Source organism: Myotis myotis, unplaced genomic scaffold (assembly GCF_014108235.1).
Source record: "Myotis myotis isolate mMyoMyo1 unplaced genomic scaffold, mMyoMyo1.p scaffold_m19_p_4, whole genome shotgun sequence".
Taxonomy (NCBI): domain Eukaryota; kingdom Metazoa; phylum Chordata; class Mammalia; order Chiroptera; family Vespertilionidae; genus Myotis; species Myotis myotis.
The window spans coordinates 68472632-68481010 of NW_023416346.1; the positions used below are offsets into that span (position 1 = coordinate 68472632).

The following is an 8379-nucleotide window of genomic DNA, read 5'->3' on the forward strand; positions in this document are numbered from 1 at the left end:
GCAAAATTATCTCCTGTCTTTTTCTCTCATTTGTTGTGCGGCTCCTCTTTCAGATACCGAACCCTACTCCACGCAGAACGTGGAGGGAGTCTTACTCGACACCTGTAGTTATAGAACAGCCTGTGAAGCCCCCAAGGACAGCAAATGTCTTTTTTTTTTAGGCATATGAAAATGTATTACTACTGTGATTTCACCATTAAAACTTATGACCTTGGTCTTTCCTTCTTGCCTTTGTATAAGGCCAAAAGAGATGCATTGGCTACTTTGACAACCTTACAGCTAACTCCAGGAATGTCACCAACAGCATGACCTTTGCAACCAAATCCAGCAACTAGAACTTCGTCATTTTCCTCAGTAAAATTCAAATAACCATCATTGGGTACAAAGGCTGTAATTTTTTTTATTTTTATTTTTTTGGCCATTCTTGATCAGCTGGACGCTGACATACTTCCTGATAGCAGAATTTGACTGTTAGGCTTTAACCCCTACTTTTCCCAGCACAATTCCCTTTGAATGGGAAGTACCTCCAAAAGGGTTGGCCTCAGAGCCCTGTCCAAATGGGCCTTCTGGTAATGTTTATCATGCCGCTTCTGTTATAGCTGGTGGCTTCGGAACTTCCAGGCAGTACAAAGACCATGATACTTGCCCATCCTGCTGGTGCCACTGGCCTGAACGAAAGAGAGAGGCTGTACAGGAAGGAGCCAGCAAATGTCTTTCTTGCCTTCACCATAGTATCAACTAACACTGGTGGACTACTTGTTGTATATAACACCTCAGATATTTATAGAAAGAATGACCAAGAAAATAATAAAAATCGAATGAATAAAGTGAGAGAATACCATGAGGGAAGTGGCTTCCTCTGTCATACCAATTATATGCTTTTTCCTAGCTTAGTGGGAGGTTAGACTCTAGTAGGAAACTCTGAGTAAAGTAAGGGTAAGGAAAGACACCATAAGGAAATTTAAAACACAGTAATTATTAGAACTTTAAATTTACTGATATAGTTGGTAATCTGTATTCAAATAAACTCTATACCTAAATATAAAATTGTATTTAAATTTTTTATGATTGCATTAAATTTGTATCAATTTTTTATTCTACCAAATGTAATAAAATGGAAATAGAGAACAGAACTGGTGGTATAAGGAGATTAGAAATCACCAGTCTGTACTAATATTAATCAGAGAACAGAACAAACTGAAAAATCAACAACTCTGTTTAGATTTAGAAGAGAAAGGAGGTCACAAGGCAAACCACTGTCTCCAAAATTGAACAGAAACAAAGGTAAATACTAAGAATTAAAACTTAACAGAGGAGAAACACATGAGCAAAAACTCCTTGGAAAACTATGCTGGGTTAAGAAAACCTGTATTTAATTAATTGCTAGAGGCCTGGCCTTGACTATACGAGAGTTACTATCTATAGGGGAACCCAGTCACAGGGGTATGTATCTACAATTTTGTGATATTTACCACTTAGATCTTGAACAGGCCCTGACAGTGAATGTTTAAGAAGAAACTCCTCCTTCTTCTGTCAGAACAAGGGTAAAGGCAGTTATTTTGAAATGTCCTAGAATAATGTGTTCTTCTTAAAAAGGTCTGCATTTGGGAAAATATTTAATAAGGGCCAAACTTATTGGAGTTTTATCAAAGTATAACTAACTTGGGGGTAGGAAAATACTGAACAAAAACCTCCTCTATTTTCAATATGGGTGAAGTAATTTATCCAATTTCAGCCCACAGTACACTCTAGTTATCTTGTTCCTCTTACAGGATGGGCTACTGATGTGATGTACTTGTGAAGTTTATAGTCCAGAGACAGATACTCACTAAGATACTGAGACCTAATCATAGGACTATAAACTGCTTACTTTCCTCAGACACCTTACTACTACATTATTAAATACTTATTTACAACAGTTCTTTTTACCAAGTACATCATGTCTGGCTATCAACAGAAAATTACAAAGCATATTTAAAAAAAAATTACTGTTTAAGGAAGCAGAGAAAGCTTCAGATACAGACTCGGTTATAATAGGGATGTTGGAATTGTCAAATTAGCAATTTAAAACAACTATGATTAATATGCTAAAGGTTTTAATGGATAGAGTAGACAGTGTTCATGTGAGAACATCCAAACCTGTAGAGAATTCTTCCAACAGTTTAGTTGAGCCAAACAGAAGATATGCCTAGAAGCAAAATCTCAACAAACTGAGAAAAATGCTTTCCAGAATGACAGTTTGCAGTTTGCTTTATGCATTTGAAATTATGGTTACAAGGTAAGAAAGATTACATAAATGTGGGAGGAAGCAAGCAGGGATCAGATTACAGAATAGTTAGCAAAATTATGTGCCTTCTTGTGGATGGTTGCTGCTTTTGAGGGGTCTGAAAAATAGTCATTTCAAAGGTGTATTAACCTGGATACACAGAAACAATGAACGGGGCTTGCTTAGGGTAAAGATAAACTTTTACTAGTAAAGTAACAGGTCTAAGGTATGACTACTCACTATGATTAGTTACAAATTTATGATCAGATCACCCTGTGAAGTTACTTTTGGTTAGATTTACTACAGCTCCATTTTTATCCACAATAGTATGCAAGAAATGATGATCAATATAAGCTGAGATACAGAAATTCGAAGAAAAAATAAAAAATAAATGCTAATGTTAAAAACACCATAACAGACATTAAAAATGCCTCTGAGTGGTTTATTAGTAGAATGAACATAGCTGAGGAAAGTATCTCAATATGAGAATGTCTCAATAGAAACTTCTAAAACTGAAAAGCAAAGAAGAAGAGGAAGGAGAAGAAGAAGAAGAATACTGAACAAACAAACAAACAAAAAAACAGAACAGGATAGTCAAGCAATGTGAAACAACTACAAAAGGTGTAACAAACATGTTATGATAATAGCAAAGGAAAGAGAGGAATGGAAAAAAATATCTGATGCAATAATGACTGAAAATTTCTCCAAATTAATGTCATTCACCTAATCACAGATTCAGAAATACCATGGAACAGCAAAAAGAATAAATGTTAAAAAGAAAAGAATCTGCACAGAGGCATATTATATTTAAATTACAGAAAATAAAAAATAAAGACCAATTTCAGAAAAAATACAGTCTCTATAGAGATTCAAAGATAAGGATTATGTCAGAAACTATACAAGCCAAAATATTTCATACAATGAAATATTTAAAATATTGAGAGATAAAGCAAGAGCATGCAACAACCTAAAATTCTGTGCTCTGCAAAAATTACTCTTAAAAAGTTAAGAAGAATATTTTCTCAGACAAAGTAACACTGAGAAAATTTGTTGCCAGTAGACTTGACTTGCAAGAAATGTTTAAAGTTCTTTACAGAGAAGGAAAATGATACCAGTTAGAAACTTAGATAGATATAAAAAAGAAAAGAAAGAAAACATTGGAGAAGTGATAATTAAAAGTGAAATAAAAATGGTCTTCTTATTTGTAATTGATAAAACATATAAATACTAGAGGCCCGGTGCACGAAATTCATGCACGGGGGGGGGGGAGGGGGCGGCCCTCAGCCCAGCCTGCACCCTCTTCAATCTGTGACCCCTCGGGGGATGTCTGACTGCAGGATTGGGCCTAAACCAACAGCCGGACATCCCTCTCACAATCAGGACTGCTGGCTCCCAACTTCTCGCCTGCCTGCCTGCCTGATTGCCCCTAACTGCTTCTGCCTGCCAGCCTGATCATCCCCTAACCACTCCCCTGCCAACCTGATCAATGCCTAACTGATCCCCTGCTGGCCTGATCGCCCACAACTGCCCACCCCTGCCGGCCGTCTTGTGGTGGCAATCTTTGACCACATGGGGGGGGGGCATCTTGTGTGAGAGTGTGATAGTCAATTTGCATATTACCTCTTTATTATATAGGACTAGTGGTCTGGTTCATGGATTCATGCACAATGAAAGGAAATTAATTAGGAGGTGGCTGGTGGGGCAGGACTGGGCAAGATGGCAGGACACGCCCTGGAGCCAACCTCCCACAGTCCCTCCCCAGCTGGCTGCACCTGGGGTGGTGCTGCAGCTCAAATTGTGTCTGTGGTCACTACAGCTCAGCAATAAACCAGATTTGGTGCCAACAGTGCCCCAGCAACTACATACCCCACAGCCAAAGTTGGCATTGTGTGGCCCTGTGAGGAATCGGGCTCCCTTCTCTATAGTTCCAGGGTACGTCACCCAAGAAATGCAGCTGCCAAGTCACTGCAGCTTGGCAGCTCCTGTGTTGAGCGTCTGCCCCCTGGTGCTCAGTGCACATCATACCTCCAGGCTGGTCAGCCAGTTGCTTAGCCTTTTATATATATAATAGAGGCCCGGTGCACAAAAATTTGTGCACTGGGGACACTCCCCCCAGCCCCACTTGTGCCCACTCACAGTCTGGGACCCCTCGGGAGATAAGGACCTGCTGGCTTAGGCCCCCTCCTGGGTGGCAGAGGGCAGGCTCAATCCCTAGGTGCAGCCCCTGGTCGGGCTCAGAGCAGGGCCGATTGGGGAGTTGGGGCGCCGCCCCCTGTCATGCACAGAGCAGGGCGGATTGGGAGGTTGTGATGCCACCCCCAGTCATACTCAGGGTAGGGCCAATTGGGGAGTTGGGGCACCGCCCCCTGTCACACTCAAGGCAGGGTCGATGGGGAGGCTGTGGCACCACCCCCTGTCATGCACAGAGCAGGGCCCATCAGGGGGGTTGGGGATTTCCCCCCTGTCACTTTACAGAGCAGGGCCCATCAGGGGGTTGGGGAGCTCCCCCCTGTCACGCACGGAATAGGGTTGATAGGGGAGTTGGGGCACCACCCCCTGTCACACACAGAGTAGGGCCGATCAGGGGGTTGGGACACTCCCCGCTGTCACACTCAGGGCAGGGCCGATGGGGAGGTTGCGGCTCCACCCCCTCACACACAGAGCAGGGCCCATGGGGGGTTGGGGTGCCACACCCTGTCACACACAGAGCAGGGCCGATCAGGGGGTTAGGGCACCTTCCCCTGTCAGGAACAGAGCAGGGTGGATAGGGAGGTTGTGGCCCCGTCCCCTGTCACACACAGAGCCGCAGGGCGATCAGAGGGTTTGGGCGCTGCCCCCTGTCATGCTGCTCCAGGGGCCAGGAGGCCTTGTGGCTCTGCTGATCCAAGTGCTGGGAGGCCTCGTGGCTCTGCTTGACACCGGGGTAGTGAGGCCTCGCGGCTTCGCTGATCCCTGGTTCATGAGGCCTTGTGGCTCCACTGATCCTGGTGCTGGGAGGCATATTACCCTTTTACTATATAGGATAGAGGCCTGGTGCACAGGTGGGGGCCGACTGGTTTGCCCTGAAGGGTGTCCTGGATCAGGGTGGGGGTCCCCACTGGAGTGCCTGGCCAGCCTGGATGAGGGAATGATGGCTGTTTGCAGCTGGTCACACCCTCTTCAGGGTGGGGTTCCCCACTGGGGTGCCTGGCCAGTCTGGATGAGGGGCTGAAGGCCGTTTTCAGGCTGGCGGGTGACTGAAGCTCCCAACCTCTCCTTTTTTTCTTTTTCTTTTTAATTCTGGGATTTATTTACCTTCCATGGCTGTCACTGGAGCTGAGAGCCGGCTATAGCTCTGAGGCTCGGCTCCAGCTCTGAGACCTCGGCTGCTGATCTGGGTTTGTTTGGATTCTATAATTGAAACACTGTTTCAGATCCAGCTCCGAGGCCGAAGCTGGCTGAAAGCAGGTCTCTGGAGCTTGTTTAGCTTCTATAATTGCAACATAGTTGTTTAGAGTTGCAGCTCAGAGGCCGGCAGTGGCAGGCAGGGAACCTTGGCTTCCTCCATCACTGGAGCAAGCAAGCCTCCTGTTCACTTCAGCTGCCTGGCTGCCGGCCGCCATCTTGGTTGGCAGTTAATTTGCATATCCTGCTGATTAGCCAATGGGAAGGGTGTCGTGGTTATGGTCAATTTGCATGTTTCTCTTTTATTAGGTAGGGTAGTTTAATGAGGACTCCACCCATATGACCTCATCTAATTCTAATTACCTCACAAAGGGTTCGTTTCCTCACACTGTTACATTGGGTTTAAGGTTTCACAATATGAATTTGGGTGAGACATAAGCATTCAGGCTATAACACCAACTACATATTTTCTATAAGAAACCCACTTTAAATATACAGTGGCGCCTTGACTTATGAGTGTCCCAACTAATGAGTTTTTCGAGATATGAGCCGTCTCTTGGCTGATTTTTTGCTTTGAGTTGCGAGCTAAAATTCTGGTTATGAGCCAGCTTCAGATACCCCACTGCTAGTTAGCGCAGCAAACGTCACAGTGAATGCCACAGCCTCAGCCCAGCACCACGTGTCTCACTCGTTCACTGTTGATTTGATATATGAGTAATTTGAGTTATGAGCTCCATCATGGAACAAATTAAACTCGTAAGTCAAGGCCTCACTGTAAAGACATATAATTTAAAGTAAATTAATTGAGAAAAGCAGGCCATGCTAAAACAAATCAAAATGAAGCAGAAATAGCTATATTATTTTAACATTTGAAAATAAATTAATGTAATTCATTACATTATAGGCTAAAGAAAAAAATCAAATGATTATATCAATATATGTAGAAAATAGATTTGGCTCAATCCAACACCTTTTCATGATAAAAACTCAACTCACTATGATTCTTCAACTTGATATGGGACTTCTACAAAAACCCACAGCTAACATCATATTTAATGGTAAGAAACTGGGTATCTACATGCTAAGAATAGAAACAAATTAAGGATGTCCCCTTTCACCACTGCTTTTCAATATTATACTGGAAGTCCCAGCTAATGCAATAATCTAAGACAAGGGCATTGGAGGACTCGGTGAAAGAGATGAAGGGACCAGGATGTACAAATTGGTAGTTATAAAATAGTTATGGGCATGCAAAGTACAACATAGGGAATATAGTCAATAATATTGCAATAATTATGTATGGTAACAGCTGGGAACTAGAAATATCAGGGATAACACTTTGTAAAGTATATGATTGTCTAACCACTATGCTGTATATCTGAAATTAATACAAAATAATATTGAACATTAACTGTAACTGAATTTAAAGTTCTTTTAAAAATCACAAAAATGAAAGGAAATAAAAGACATACTGACAAGAAACTAAAAAATAAAATTGTATTTATTCACAGATGACACAATTGTCTGTGTAGAAAATCCAAAAGAATACACAAAACTTCTAGAACTAATGAGTAATTATAGCAAAGTTTCAAGATAGAGTGTTAATATGCAATAGATTATTGCTTTCTTATATATCAACAATGAATAAGTGGAATTTAAAATTAAAAACACATTATAATTTACATTAGCATCCAAAAAGAGAAATATTTAGTGTTATGAACTAAATTTATATTTCCCCAAAATTTATTTCTTGAAGTCCTCGCCCTCAATGATTGTATCAGGAGCCGGTTAGAATTAGATTAAGTAATAAGATTAGGGTCCTCATGATAGGATTACTCCTCTTAATAACAGACCAGAGAACCCTTCTCCTTCTCCTTCTCCTTCTCCTTCTCCTTCTCCTTCTCCTTCTCCTTCTCCTTCTCCTTCTCCTTCTCCTTCTCCTTCTCCTTCTCCTTCTCCTTCTCCTTCTCCTTCTCCTTCTCCCTCTCCTCCTCCTCCTCCTCCTCCTCCTCCTCCTCCTCCTCCTCCTCCTCCTCCTCCTCCTCTTCCTCCTCCTCCTCCTCCTTCTCTCTCTCTGCCATGTGAGAACACAGAAAGAAAATGGCTATCTGCAAGACAGGAAGAAGATCCTGACCAGGTATGAAACCTGTCAGGAGTGATATAACTGTGTTTGTGTTCTCATGTTTTATTGAATGTATAAATTGTGAATGACCAAAATTGCATATTTAGCTGATGATATATGTTGGATGGGTTAATCCTCACTGGAGGATGTTTTTTTCCTATTGATTTTGATAGAGTGGAGAGAGGGAGAAAGAGAGGAAGGGAGAGAGAGAGAAACATTGATGTGAGGGAGACACATCACCAGCATGCATCCAGATCAGGCATTAGACCTGCAACCCAGGTAAGTGCCCTTGACTGGGAATCAAATCTGAGACCACGCTAACCTGTGAGAAACATTGGCCAGTGCAAAGCCAATGATATTTTTAAGCAGTATGTTGAAAAAGTAGCTTGTTTCCTCCTAATTGCTAATAGTAAACTGTGTGAGAGAAAATAATTGTCTAGCACAGCAGTTCTCAACCTGTGGGTTGCGACCCCTTTGGTGGTTGAACGACCCTTTCACAGGGGTCGCCTAAGACCATCCTGCATATCAGATGTTTACATTATGATTCATAACAGTAGCAACATTACAGTTATGAAGTAGCAAAAAAATAATTTTATGGTTGGGTCAC

The 8379-nt window shown here is 42.2% G+C and overlaps 1 pseudogene; it reads right to left on the reverse strand.

Annotated features, from left to right (window-relative positions):
- Positions 1-203: 203 nt before the first annotated feature.
- On the reverse strand, positions 204-650 carry LOC118653289 (annotated as a pseudogene).
- Positions 651-8379: the final 7729 nt, after the last annotated feature.